This window comes from Musca autumnalis, unplaced genomic scaffold (assembly GCF_047663935.1).
Source record: "Musca autumnalis isolate F117 unplaced genomic scaffold, ASM4766393v1 scaffold_5, whole genome shotgun sequence".
Classification (NCBI taxonomy): Eukaryota; Metazoa; Arthropoda; class Insecta; order Diptera; family Muscidae; genus Musca; species Musca autumnalis.
The window spans coordinates 52,764,841-52,779,339 of record NW_027412088.1 but is presented as its reverse complement, the minus strand read 5'-3'; positions in this window follow the sequence as shown (position 1 = coordinate 52,779,339).

Below are 14,499 nucleotides of genomic sequence, written 5' to 3'. Positions count from 1 at the left end.
AGTCTTCTATTCTATAGAATACCCCTACGGAGGTCTTCTATTCTATAGAAGACCCCTACGGAGGTCTTATGTTCTATAGAAGACTCCTACGGAGGTCTTTTATTCTAAAGAGTAGAGGACCTCCGTAGGGATCTTCTATAGAATAGAAGGGTCTTCTGTAGGAGTCTTCTATTCTATAGAAGACTCCTACGGAGGTCTTCTATTCTATAGAAGACCCCTACAGAGGTCTTCTATTCTATAGAAGACCCCTACAGAGGTCTTCTATTCTATAGAAGACCCCTACGGAGGTCTTCTATTCTATAGAAGACCCCTACGGAGGTCTTCTATTCTATAGAAGACCCCTACAGAGGTCTTCTATTCTATAGAAGACCCCTACAGAGGTCTTTTATTCTATAGAAGACCCCTACAGAGGTCTTGTATTCTATAAAAGACCCCTACGGAGGTCTTCTGTTCTATAGAAGACCCCTACGGAGGTCTTCTATTCTTTCAAAGACCCCTACGGAGGTCTTCTGTTCTATAGAAGACGCCTACGGAGGTCTTCTATACTATAGAAGACCCCTACGGAGGTCTTCTATTCTATAGAAGACCCCTACGGAGGTCTTCTCTTCTATAGAAGACCCCTACAGAGGTCTTCTATTCTATAGAAGACCCCTACAGAGGTCTTCTGTTCTATAGAAGACCCCTACAGAGGTCTTCTATTCTATAAAAAACCCCTACGGAGGTCTTCTGTTCTATAGAAGACCCCTACGGAGGTCTTCTGTTCTATAGAAGACCCCTACGGAGGTCTCTATTCTATAGGCAAAATTGTAATATCTTAAGAAATTGTGACGGTGGTATTTTTGTGTATTCTTTAAGTGTTTCCCATTGAGTCATGATGTTTTTATGGCCAGATGAATTGGAATATTAGTAAAGAGGGATACTACGTCGAATGAGACTAATATGGAGGAGGTCTTCTATTCTTCCAAAGACCTCTACGGAGGTCTTCTGTTCTATAGAAGACGCCTACGGAGGTCTTCTATACTATAGAAGACCCCTACGGAGGTCTTCTGTTCTATAGAAGACCCCTACGGAGGTCTCTATTCTATAGAAGACCCCTACGGAGGTCTTCTTTTCTATAGAAGACCCTACGGAGGTCTTCTATTCTTTCAAAGACCCCTACGGAGGTCTTCTATAATATAGAAGACCCCTACGGAGGTCTTCTATAATATAGAAGACCCCTACGGAGGTCTTCTATTCTTTCAAAGACCCCTACGGAGGTCTTCTGTTCTATTAAAGACGCCTACGGAGGTCTTCTATACTATAGAAGACCCCTACGGAGGTCTTCTATTCTATAGAAGACGCCTACGGAGGTCTTCTATACTATAGAAGACCCCTACGGAGGTCTTCTATTCTATAGAAGACGCCTACGGAGGTCTTCTATTATATAGAAGACCCCTACGGAGGTCTTCTATTCTATAGAAGACCCCTACGGAGGTCTTCTATTCTATAGAAGACCCCTACGGAGGTCTTCCTTTCTATTGAAGACCCCTTAGCAGGTCTTCTCTTCTATAGAAGACGCCTACGGAGGTCTTCTATTATATAGAAGACCTCTACGGAGGTCTTCTTTTCTATAGAAGACCCTACGGAGGTCTTCTATTCTTTCAAAGACCCCTACGGAGGTCTTCTATTCTTTCAAAGACCCCTACGGAGGTCTTCTGTTCTATAGAAGACGCCTACGGAGGTCTTCTATACTATAGAAGACCCCTACGGAGGTCTTCTGTTCTATAGAAGACCCCTACGGAGGTCTCTATTCTATAGAAGACCCCTACGGAGGTCTTCTATTCTATAGAAGACCCCTACGGAGGTCTTCTATTCTATTGAAGACCCCTTAGCAGGTCTTCTCTTCTATAGAAGACCACTAAGAAGATCTTCTCTTCTATAGAAGACCCCTAAGGAGATCTTCTATTCTATAGGAGACCCCTACATAGGTCTTCTATTCTATAGAAGACCCCTACTGAAGTCTTCTATTCTATAGAATACCCCTACGGATGTCTTCTACTCTATAGAAGACCCCTACGTAGGTCTTCTATTCTATAACAGACCCCTACTGAAGTCTTCTACGGAGGTCTTCTATTCTATAAGAGACCCCTACGTAGGTCTTCTATTCTATAGAAGACCCCTACTGAAGTCTTTTATTCTATAGAATACCCCTACTGAGGTCTTCTATTCTATAGTAGAACCCTACGGAGGTCTTCTATTCTATAGCAGACCGGTACTGAAGTCTTATATTCTATAGAAGACCCCTACGTAGGTCTTGTATTCTATAGAAGACCCCTACGGAGGTCTTCTAATCTATGGAAAACTCCTACAGAGGTCTTGTGTTCTATAGAAGACCCCTACGGAGGTCTTCTATTCTATAGGAGACCCCTACGGAGGACTTGTATTCTATTGAAGACCCCATACGGAGGTCTTGTATTCTATAGAAGTCCCCTACGGGGGTCTTCTATTCTATAGAAGACTCCTATGGAGGTCTTCTATTCTATAGAAGACCCCTACGGAGGTTTTCTATTCTAAAGAGGACCCCCAAGGAGGTCTTCTCTTCTGTAGAAGAGAGCTACGAAGGTCTTCTATTCTATAGAAGAACCCCACGAAGGTCTTCTATTCTATAGAAGACCCCTACGGAGGTCTTCTATTCTGTAGAAGACACTTACGGAGGTCTTCTATTCTATAGAAGACCCCTACGGAGGTCTTCTATTCTATAGAAGACCCCAACAGAGGTCCTACGGAGGTCTTCTGTTCTATAGAAGACCCCTACGGAGGTCTCTATTCTATAGAAGACCCCTACGGAGGTCTTCTATTCTTTCAAAGACCCCTACGGAGGTCTTCTATTCTATAGAAGACGCCTACGGAGGTCTTCTATTCTATAGAAGACCCCTACGGAGGTCTTCTATTCTATAGAAGACCCCTACGGAGGTCTTCTATTCGATAAAAGACCCCAACAGAGGTCTTCTATTCTATAGAAGACCCCTACGGAGGTCTTCTATTCTATAGAAGACCCCTACGGAGGTCTTCTATTCTATAGAAGACTCCTATGGATGTTTTCTATTCTATAGGAGACCCCTACGGAGGTCTTCTATTCTATAGAAGACCTTTATGGAGGTCTTCTTTTCTATAAAAGAAACTTCTATTCTATAGAATACACCTAAGGAGGATTTTTACTCTATAAAGAGCCCGACGGAGGTCTTCTCTTCTGTAGAAGAGAGCTACGAAGGTCTTCTATTCTATAGAAGAACCCTACGGAGGTCTTCTATTCTGTAGCAGACACTTACGGAGGTCTTCTATTCTATAGAAGACCCCTACGAAAGTCTTCTATTCAATAGAAGACCCCTACGGAGGTATTTTATTTTATAGAAAACCCCTACGTAGGTCTTCTATTCGTACGGAGGTCTTCTATTCTAAAGAAGACCCCTACGGAGGTCTTCTATTCTATAGAAGACCCCTACGGAGGTCTTCTATTCTATAGAAGACCCTACGGAGGTCTTCTATTCTATAGAAGACCCTACGGAGGTCTTCTATTCTATAGAAGACCCTACGGAGGTCTTCTATAATATAGAAGACCCCTACGGAGGTCTTCTATTCTTTCAAAGACCCCTACGGAGGTCTTCTATTCTATAGAAGACGCCTACGGAGGTCTTCTATTCTATAGAAGACCCCTACGGAGGTCTTCTATTCTATAGAAGACCCCTACGGAGGTCTTCTATTCTATAGAAGACCCCTACGGAGGTCTTCTATTCGATAAAAGACCCCAACAGAGGTCTTCTATTCTATAGAAGACCCCTACGGAGGTCTTCTATTCTATAGAAGACTCCTATGGATGTTTTCTATTCTATAGGAGACCCCTACGGGGGTCTTCTATTCTATAGAAGACCCCTACGGAGGTCTTCTATTCTATAGAAGACCCCATACGGAGGTCTTGTATTCTATAGAAGACCCCTCGGAGGTCTTGTATTCTATAGAAGACCCCTCGGAGGTCTTGTATTCTATAGAATACCTCTTCGGAAGTCTTCTATTCTATAGAAGACCCTACGGAGGTCTTCATTTCTATAGAGGACCCCTACGGAGGTCTTCCATTCCATAGCAGACCCCTACGGAAGTCTTCTATTCTATAGTAGACCCCTACGGAGGTCTTGTATTCTATAGAAAACCCCTTCGGAAGTCTTCTATTCTATAGAAGACCCCTACGGATGTCTTCTATTCTATAGAAGACCGCTACGGAGATCTTCTATTCTATACGGAGGTCTTCTTTTCTATAGGAAACCCCTACGGAGGTATTCTATTCTATAGAAGACGTCTACGAAGTTCTTCTATTCTATAGAAGGGCTTCTATTCTATAGAAGGACCCCACGTAGGTCTTCTATTCTATAGATGACCCCCACGAAGGTCTTCTGTCCTATATAATAACCCAACTAAGGTCTTCAATTCTATTAAAGACCCCTACGAAGTTGCTCTATTCTAAAAAAGACCCTAATGAAGGTCTTCTATTCCATAGAAGGCCTCTAAAGAGTTCTTCTATCCTATAGAAGACCCCTACTGAGGTCTTCTATTCTATAGAAGACCCCTACGGATGTCTTATATTCTATAGAAGACCCCTAGGGATGTCTTCTATTCTAAAGACTCCTACGGATGTCTTCTATTCTATAGAAGACCCCTACGGATGTCTTCTATTCTACAGAAGACCCCTACTGAGGTCTTCTATTCTACAGAAGACCCCTACGGAAGTCTTCTATTCTATAGAAGACCCCTACGGAAGTCTTCTATTGTATAGAAGACCCCTACGGAGGTCTTCTATTGTATAGAAGACCCCTACGGAGGTCTTCTATTCTATAGAAGAACCCTACGGAGGTTTTCTATTCTATAGAAGACCCCTACGGAGGTCTTCTACTCTGTAGAATATTCCTGCGGAGGTCTCCTACTCTATAGAAGACCCCATGCGGAGGTCTTCTATTCTATAGAAGACCCCATGCGGAGGTCTTCTATTCTATAGAAGACCCCATGCGGAGGTATTCTATTCTATAGAAGACCCCATGCGGAGGTATTCTATTCTATAGAAGACCCCATGCGGAGGTCTTCTATTCTTTAGAAGACCCCTACGGAGATTTATATTCCATAGAAGGACCCTATGGAGGTCTTCTATTCTATAGAAGACCCCGTCGTAGGTCTTCTACTCTGTAGAATATTCCTGCGGAGGTCTTCTATTCTATGGAATATCCTTGTGGAGACCTTCTATTCTCAAAAATATCCCTGTGGAGGTCTTACCCCTGCAGAGGTCTTCTATTCTACAGAAGGCCCCTACGGAGGTTTCCTATTCTATAGAAGGCGCCTACGGAGGTCTTCTATTCTATAGATGACACCTACGGAGGTCGTCTATTCTAAAGAAGACCTCTATGGAGTTCTTCTATTCTATAGAAGGGATTCTATTCTATAGTAGACCCCTACGTAGGTCTTCTATTCTATAGATGACCCCTACGAAGGTCTTCTGTTGTATAGAATAACCAAACTAAGGTCTTCAATTCTATTAAAGACCCCTGTGAAGGTCTTCTATTCTACAGAAGGCCCCTACGGAGGTTTCCTATTCTATAGAAGGCGCTTACGGAGGTCTTCTATTCTATAGATGACACCTACGGAGGTCGTCTATTCTAAAGAAGACCTCTATGGAGTTCTTCTATTCTATAGAAGGGATTCTATTCTATAGAAGACCCCTACGTAGGTCTTCTATTCTATAGATGACCCCTACGAAGGTCTTCTGTTGTATAGAATAACCAAACTAAGGTCTTCAATTCTATTAAAGACCCCTGCGAAGGTCTTCTATTCTATAGAAGACCCCTACGGATGTCTTCTATTCTATAAAAGACCCCTACGGAGGTCTTCTATTCTATAGAAGACCCCTACAGAGGTCTTCTATTCTATAGAAGACCCCTACAGAGGTCTTCTATTCTATAGAAGACCCCTACAGAGGTCTTCTATTCTATAGAAGACCCCTACAGAGGTCTTCTATTCTATAGAAGACCCCTACGGGGGGGTCTTTTATTCTATAGAATACACCTATGGAGGTCTTATATTCTATAGAAGACCCCTACGGAGGTGGTCTTCTATTCTATAGAAGACCCCATGCTGAGGCCTTCTATTCTATAGAAGACCACCACAAAACTCCTACGGATGTCTTCCATTATACAGAAGACCCGAATGAAAGTCTACCACTCTATAAAAGCCCCATATGGAGGTCTTCCATTCTATACAAGACATATGCGGAGGTCTTCCATTCTATAGAACACCCCTACAGAAATCTTCTGTTCTTTAGATGATTCCGAGAGAAGCCTTATATGCCATAGCAGGCCCCTGCAGTGACCTTATATTTCATGGAACACCCTTACAGGTGTCTTCTGTAGAAGACACTTACCGTGACCTTATATTCTATAGAAGACGCTACCGTGGTTTTCTGTTCTAAAGAAGACCGCTACCGTGGTTTTCTACTCTAAAGGAGATCGCTATGGTGAAATTCTATTCTTTAGAGAACTCTTGCAGTGGCCTCCTGGGCTATACTATAGACTTTTTTCTCTAGAAATTAACTCGATGGATTTCTATTTGTTCAAAGGCCAATTTGATTGGCTTCTTTTCAATGGAAGACGCATTCTGTTCGGTAGAAGACCCTTGCGGTGATCTTCTGCGTTGGTCTTCTATTATTCTTTGGAAGACCCTTATATTTACCATAAAACTGTTTTCTTCTTTCTCACACTCTCTCTCTCTCTCTCTCTCTCTCTTTTCATGTTTTACAAATATAAAGACAACTAGATTTTCTCATTAAAAATTCTTTTCAAATTCAATTAATTTCTTTTAAGCTCTGCTCAAACCACACAAAAAAGTACATGGAGGAAAAAAAAATAGACCAATTGGCTTTGTGGCAACTATTAAAACTCCCTCTGCCACATTGTGTCATAAAATAGCTACTCGACAACATTAATTCTCCTTGTCATAATTTTGTTAGCATGACATTCACGTTCATGGCGTAAGGAATTTTGCAGAGCGAAAAAGAGAAAGAGAGAGGACGAGGTAAAAAATAACAATTTTCACAATAAGGAATCTATTGCATTTATGGATGACTGGCAAGCCATTTTTTAGTTGCACATTGTTTGCCGGGGCAAAAAAAAAGTTTATAAAGTTATGGAAAATTTTGTGTTTTTTCTCGTGTAATGAATAAAACAACCAATGACAAAAATTTTGCTGTGTTTTTGTGCAATGTCAAGTATTTTAATTAAAGATTTAATTAAAAAGTTTGGAGGATCCATACGAGCGCACATGATGAGCGTGGATGGGTTTATGAAAGTTCTTTGCATGAAATATGTGTGATAAACAAATAAATATTTTTGTAGTTATGGTTGTTGTCATAAGCGATAAATATACATATAATTAGAAGCACATTGCACATCCTTTGTTTTACAACGAAAATCCAATATTGCGAGGATGGCTAGAAACTATGGGGGAGGCTTCATAGCAGCCATCTACTTAAAATTCCTGCTAAAAAAACAAAAGTTTACAAGTTTTCAAATTTACTTATTTCCACATTCAGTTACTTACCGCTCTATATTAGTCTGGAGTAAACTGTACACCACCAGTCATTTGGAATATATGAATGTACATACTCGTATATGTATATGTACACATAACGTGACAAGTATTTAGGAAAAACATGTGTATGTATTTGTGAAATGATTTATGTATCTTATGGCACATATTTTCGCTCTTCTCCTTGTCTTTTCTTTAAGTATTGTTTTCAAATATTTTACCCTATTTCACATTCCAATAATGTGGATTGCATTGTCTTGTCTCCCAACAAGTACTTATGCTGCTCTGATGCCACCATACCATCCATGTGTGTGACCAACTGTAAAGAATCAGGTCGAGGTCAACGGTAGTGCTGGCATTTTATGTTGCACCAAACCATAAAGCCTTATCGGATGTTAATGTTTATAAGCCTGGGGAGATTTATACTCTTGGTATACAACTGACACAAGACACAATAATGATAACAGTTAGTCAGGCAGTCAGGCAAACAGGCAGCCTGGTTGGTTGCTTGCTTCTTTGCTTGTTTGGAGGCAAGCTGACAGGAAAACAAGTAGGTAAGCAGGCAGAAAGGCAACGACACGTAATGAAAAAAAGAAAGTAAACTAAAAAGACATAACATCAACAGGCCGTAAAGACATGGCAAGACTGAAATAAAAAGGGGTTGACTGATACACTGATAATCTCAAGCCCAAAAACGAAAAAAACCACAAGAGGAAACCTCAAGCCGACAATTGTTAAAATGCCCAGTATTCAAGGTATTTGCTAAATATTTGCAGGCAAAACGAAAAATCTTAAATGAAAAAAAAAAAAACACATTCAATGGAATTTTCCACATTTAATAATATTCAAATAAGTATTAAATAACTGTGGAAAAATTCTTGCATGAAATATAAACTGCCAATCTGTAAGAAATTTTTTCTGTGGCATACCAAATTTATTTTTGCAATAATGGTTTACCAATACAAATCAAATATGTAAAAATATTAAAAACCGGTGATGAGATTAGAACGCAAAAATCGGTAGAAATACCAAGAAACGAAAATGTCAAATTGCAGCGAAATAGATTGATAAATATACAGTCAAACTTCTCTATAACATATCGGTTGGGGACCGACGAATTACTACTTTATAAAGGAAATTCGTTATGGAAAAACCGGGGCAGTATGGTTAATCAGTAATTTTAAAGCAATGAAATAAAACTATGCATAGTTGTCATTGAAAATTTAACGTATTTTGAATCAATTTTTATTCTTAGGTTAGGTTTGGTTGAAAAGAGGGGTTATGCAGGATCACCACATGTCCGTTTGGACATACACTTAAGTCATACGGAGGCCTGTTGTGCGCTCTAATTTGGGATCAGAATGAGGTTGTGTAATTAAAGTATAAGAATTCATTATTTAAATTCCTGATTATTTTATTGACGTTAGTCTAGGGTTTCTGTCATATTGACATAGACTCTTAATTTGTTGAGCTTGATTGTTCTAATTTTTCGAGTCGCTCTCTAGCAGCTGGGTTCTCGGGTTTGTAAAGGCCTGGCAATGACAGAGGTAGTATTCCAATGTCGTCGTCCTCTCCGCATGCTCTGCATTCACTGCATTCTGCACAACCTATTTTGTGCAGGTTTGATTGTAGCCCCAAGTGTCCTGTAAGTTTGCCCGTCAGTCTACCGATGTCTTTTTATACCCTCAGCATTTATGCTAACGAGGATATATACACTTTCATACGGGCAAAATGTGTCTCATCGAAAAATGATTTGGACGCCAAGTATGTTTGGGTGAAATGTGTTTCAGACAATTTGGAGTCGATTTAGCAATGTCCGTCCGTCTGTCTGGCTGGCTAGCTGGTGCGCACGATAACTCACAAACGGATGAACCGATTTGGTCCAAAATTCGGCTTTCGCAATATTTTGTCCAAACATAGTTTAAGTTCGAAGATGGGTTATATCGGTCCACTCCTTCCGGTACCTCTCCCACAAAAGTTCGGAAATATTTGGAAAATTTGTGCGCACTATAACTCTTGAAGGGAGTAACCGATTAGGTCCATACTTTGCAAATCGTGAAACTTCTACCAGACTTATATGAGGTTCTAGTATGGACTCAATCGGTCCACTCCTTCGGATACCTCCCACGCAAAATTTCGGAAAAGTTCAGATTAAGACCTGTTCTCGAATTTCTTTGATTTTTGTTGTAGCAACTTGTATTCACTGCTCCGCTTACGACGGTACATGTCTCATTAAGGGTAAGTCCATACTTCCTGAGAAAATAGCCTGAAAAGGTGAAAAACCCCTATGATACCGTGTGTAGTGGTTGGAGCACAAGGCACCTCTCGAACGGATCAACCGATTTGGTCCGAAATTTTACCTTCGTAATATTTTGTCCAAACATAGTTTAAGTTCCATCATAAGCCATATCGGTCCACTCCTTCAGGTACCTCCGCCACAAAAGTTAAAAATTGTTCGCACAATAACTCTTGAAGGGAGTGACCGATTTACACATCCTAATATGTCTACCAGATATAGATCAGGTTCGAATATGGATTATGTTTGTCCTATCACACAAAATTACGGATAAGTTCACTTTAAGACCTGCTCTCGAATCACTTTGATTTTTTGAAGTAACTTGCATCCGTTGTCTCAATTACGACGGTAAAAGTTCTTTCAGGGACAAGTCCATACTTCTTGAGAAAACGGCCCTGAAGGTGTAAAAAACCCTAAGGCACCATATGTAGTGGCTGGAGAGCACGATAACTCTCGAACTAACCGATTTGGTCCAAAATTTGGCCTTCCTGAAATTTTGTCATATTTTCAGTTCGAAGATAGGCAATACCGGCCTACAACTTCCGGTAGTTCCCCCGAATATTTAAAAAATTTCACTTAAATGGTATGCACGATATCTCTTGAACAAATTCGGTACAAACTTTGGATATCCTAACATTTTGTCCAAATTTAGTATAACTTCTAAAATGGAGATACCTTAGGTTACCTCCTCCACAGAAGTTCAACATTTTTGTTTAAGTGCAGTATGAAACGTATGCCGATGCTGTTCGTTGTTGTCCTGCTTACAACGGTATTATGTTTTCCGTGGACAAGTCCATGCTTCCTGGCATACTGGTCCATAAGTTATACGATGACCCACTGAAATGACTAGTTGGCGATCCACTAGTGGGCGATCAAAATAAGATCCACTTCCATAATGGACTATGTCGGTCCATTCCTTTAAGTACCTTCTTTGCAACTCTTTTAAACTTTAATCCTAATCTAAATGTCCAAGAAAGGCTACAAAATAATAAAAATACCATAAATTACATTCGATCTGACCGTAGATGAAAGTTTCAATTCACAAAGGCTGAGGGTATATCTCTGTCGGCAAAGCCGACTGATACTTTTTTACTTGTTTACTTAGTAAAAGTATTTTCTTTGTTTTGTCCTCGTCTGGGTTCCCCATAGGGTATATTTTACCCATGCCATTAGCTCTATACGCGTTGCTTTTAAGGGCTTGGCGCTATCTATACTCACAGTAGGTTGCTCCCTGGCTTGTCTTGCCAAGGTGTTTGCTATTTCATTAGTCCTAATCCCTATATGCTCAGGTAACCATATAATGTTTACAGTGCCATGTTGGGCGTAGTTGTTTATAGACTGTATACATTTCAAGACAGTTCTAGATTTTACTGCTTTACTGTCCGTAAGGATATTTGCAGTGGTAGGCTTTGTTCAGTTCAGAGACTCTGTTATCGCTCGGATTTCCGCCTGAAGAATCGTATTATGATCCGACAATCGTAAGGAGATTGTCGTTTCCGGTTTCATGATATATAGACCCGGTTCTCCCCTCTAGCACAAACCCATCCGTAAACCCGCTGCTTCCAGCGGAAATCTCTGCTAGAGCTCCATCGGCACGCATGTCTCTGTCTGGTATTAAAACTTCACTCAAAGCTACTTCACTAGTTTCAGGTATGCGGTCTGATACTATTTGGTTTATAGATTCAACCGTTGTGACCTTTAGTATGTTTTGGTGGTATGTTTGGTGGTCTCTACCGATCCACTCGCTCAACGACTTTAGCATTATAGCTGCGATGGATGCATCATACCTTAGCTGAATTTCTATTGGTTGTACAAACAAAATTGTTTCTAAAGCCCTGGTCGGTGTGGTCCTCATTGCCCATTGGCAACATGTTCTTTGAGCTTTTTGCAATATGTTCACATTGCATTTTTCTCTATAGCTGTCCACCATACCACAGACGCGTATGTAAGGATTGGTCTAATTACGCCTCTGTATAGCCAATGTGTCATCCTAGGACTAAAACCACATTTTGATCCTCTTACCCATCTACAAGTTGACCTACATCTTTGGGCCTTGTTGTCCATTTCTTGAATATGGTCTTTCCATTTAAGTTTCAATTTTTATTCTTAGAGCGTTGATAGATGAGTTTTGCTTTACCTTTTCGGTATGAACTTCAATAAAAATAAGTAAAAAAGTATCAGTCGCCTTTGACAGACAGAGATATACCCTCAGCCTATGTGAATTGAAACTTTCATCTACAGACAGATCGAATGTATTTGGGGTCTTTTCTGAATTTTGTGCCTCTTTCTGGACATTTGAACTTGCCGACAAAAATTTGGACTAGGATTAAAGTTCAAACGTATTGCGTAGGAGGTACTTAAAGGAATGGACGACATCGTCCATTAGACACAAATTTTGAACTTTTGTGGGAGAGGTACCCTAAGGAGAGGACCGATATGGGCTATTTTAGAAGTTGATCTAAACTTGGACAAAATATAGGAGATCCAAATTTTAGACCAAATTATGCACGAACTCTCTTGAACGTGCCAACCATTTTAGTGACATTTTTTAAACAATGGGGGGAAGGACCGGAAGTTGTGGATCGGTATTGCCCATCAGTTCGAAAATGTTCGGTAAATTTGTCCATACTTTGCACATCGAAATTTCTATCAGACAGATAAGGTTCCAATACGGACTCTATCGGTATACTCCTTCGGGTACCTCATACACAAAATTTCGGAAAAGTTGAGTTTAGGACCTGCTCCCGATTCGCTTTGATTTTTGGTGTAACAACTTGTATTCGCTGCCTCCATTACAACGGTACAACTTTCATCAGGGGTAAGTCCCTACTTCATGAAAAAATAGTCCGAAAAGTTTAAAAAACCCTATGGCACCATGTGTAGTGGGTTGGAGCGCAAAACAACCCTGGAACGGATCTGTCGATTTGGTCCAAAAGTTGGTCTTCGTAATATTTTGTCCAAACTTAGTTTAAGTTCAAAGATAAGGCATATCGGTCCACTCCTTCAGGTACCTCCCCCACAAAAGTTCAAAAATGTTCGGGAAAACTTGGGCGCACGATAACCCTTGAAGAGAGTGACAGATTTAGTTCATACTTTGTATATCGAAATTTCTACCAGACTTATATGAGGCCCCAATATGGGCTCGGTCCACTCCTTGGGGTACCTACCAAACAAAATTTCGGAAGAGTTAAGTTTAGGACCTGATCTCGTATCGCTTTGATTTTTGCTGTAGCAACTTGTATTCTCTGCCGCATTACGACGTACAAGTTTCATCAGGGGCAAGCCCATACTTCCTGAGAAAATAGCCATAAAATTGTAAAAATCACTTATGGCACAATGTGTAGTGGTTGGAGTGCACGATAACTCTCGAACGGATCTGCCGATTCGGTCTAAAATTTGGCCAAAAATGTTCGGACAAATTGTGAGCATGATAATTCTTGAAGGGTCAATACTATACACATCCTAATATATCTACCAGATATAGATCAGATTCGGATATGTACTATATTTGTCCACTTCTTCGTGTACCTCCCGCACAAAAGTTTCGGATAAGTTCACTTCAAACACACCTCTCGAATCAAATTGATTTTTGCTGAAGCATTCGCTGCCTCAATTACGATGGTAAAAGTTTTTCAGGGGTAAGTCCATACTTCTTGAGAAACAGCCCAAAATGTGTAAAAAACCCCTACGGCACCATATGTAGTGGACGGAGAGCACGATAACTCTCGAACTGATCAACCGATTTTGTCCAAAATTTGGCCCTCGTCATATTTTGTCGAAACTTAGTTTCAGTTCGAAGATGGGCATACCGGTCCATTACACACGGTACCCCCCCCCCCCCCATGTTTAAAAAATGTCACTAAAATGGTATGGACGATATCCCTTGAATGGGGCAACCAATTTGGTCCAAACTTTGGATCTCCTAATATTTTGTCCAAATTTAGATTAACTTCTAAAATGGAGCATATCGGTCTTTACTTAACCACAAAAGTTCAAAATTTGTGTCCTTTAAGTACCTCCTCCGTAACACTTTAGAAATTAAATCCTGAGGGTATATCTCTGTCGGCAATGCCGACTGATACTTTTTGAAAAGGTACCACCTTTCTCATTTGATTTGAGTTCTATGGAATTATTTCGCGTCAATACTTGATCATACTTGTTGAAGAGATCACACGAAACGTTATCTCCTTATCAGAAACATCTTTTGGTACTGAACTGTTCGGTGGAGTTCTTTTCTATTTTAACTGAGGAACGGAATCAATTAGAGTCATCTTACAATGCCGAATGAGCTTTCCGGGGATACCGAATTCCGACATGGCTAAAATACCTTTGGACGTAAGGAGCAGTCGAAGGCTATTCTATAACCGACAGACGTATATAAAGTGTAAATCTACATCTCTTGAGACTTTTCCAGGATTTGCCGCAGGGTAAATATCTGAACTATGGTAGATTTGACATGTCAAAAGCCCCATTAGTATGACCCACCTATTTCGTTGACCATAGGATTTACTCGATCGCACAATATCCCTGGCACAAGATTGTGTCTATTGATAGATGACTTATATCCCTATAAATAGAGCACACAGTCTTAGGTTCCAATCGTC